Source organism: Triticum dicoccoides, chromosome 1A, assembly GCF_002162155.2.
Source record: "Triticum dicoccoides isolate Atlit2015 ecotype Zavitan chromosome 1A, WEW_v2.0, whole genome shotgun sequence".
Lineage (NCBI taxonomy): Eukaryota > Viridiplantae > Streptophyta > Magnoliopsida > Poales > Poaceae > Triticum > Triticum dicoccoides.
Window position 1 is genome coordinate 104,893,511 of NC_041380.1, and position 1,003 is coordinate 104,894,513.

The window sequence follows — 1,003 nt, forward strand, 5'->3', positions numbered from 1 at the left end:
CAACATATTTTTGGAGAGGCTATTCAAGCCATCCGTAGTATGGGAAGGGGACACCGGTAACAATAGTCCGGACCCGGCCAAAATACCCGATACCGAACACTCTAACACAATCAGAGGCTCCGCCATCGAAATAACACCTTCAGCCCACGTAATAATGGCCATCATTGCCCCGTGGACAGAACCATTCCTGGCCTACCTAACTAGACAGGAACTTCCGGAGGGCCAAAATGAGGCAAGCTGCATAGTGCGGCGATCCAAGGCCTACAGGGTCCATGAGGGAGAATTATACAAAAGAAGCACTACCGGAGTCCTTCAAAGATGCATCTCCGAAGAGGAAGGGCGGAACCTTTTGGCAGAAATTCATGCCGGACTCGGCGGTCACCACGCCGCAGCCCGGGCTCTTGTAAGCAAGGCCTTCCGTATAGGATTCTATTGGCCAACGGCCCGGGCAGATGCGCATGACTTGGTCCAACATTGCGTCGGTTGCCAGCTCTTTGCAAATCAAAGCCACATGCCACCCACCTCCCTCCAAACAATCCCCATTACATGGCCCTTCGCGGTCTGGGGGCTTGACATGGATGGACCCCTTAATGGGGGAACCCACAAGAAAAAATACTTACTGGTCATGGTGGATAAATTCACCAAATGGATAGAGGCCAAACCTGTTAAAACAGCCGAATACGGACCGGTGATAGACTTCATATCCGGGGCCGTACACCGTTATGGCGTCCCCCACAGCATCATCACCGACAACGACACGAACTTCACGGCCGATGAGGTAAAACTCTGGTACAGCAAAATGGGCATCAAGCTCGATTACGCTTTAGTCTATCACCCACAAACCAACGGCCAAGTTGAGCGAGCAAACGGTCTTATAATGAGTGGCATTAAACCCAGATTAGTGCGTTCCTTAATGGAGTCTAACACGCACTGGGTAGAGGAGCTCGACTCCGTACTCTGGGGCTGCGGACCATGCCGAATCGTACTACCGGATATACACCCT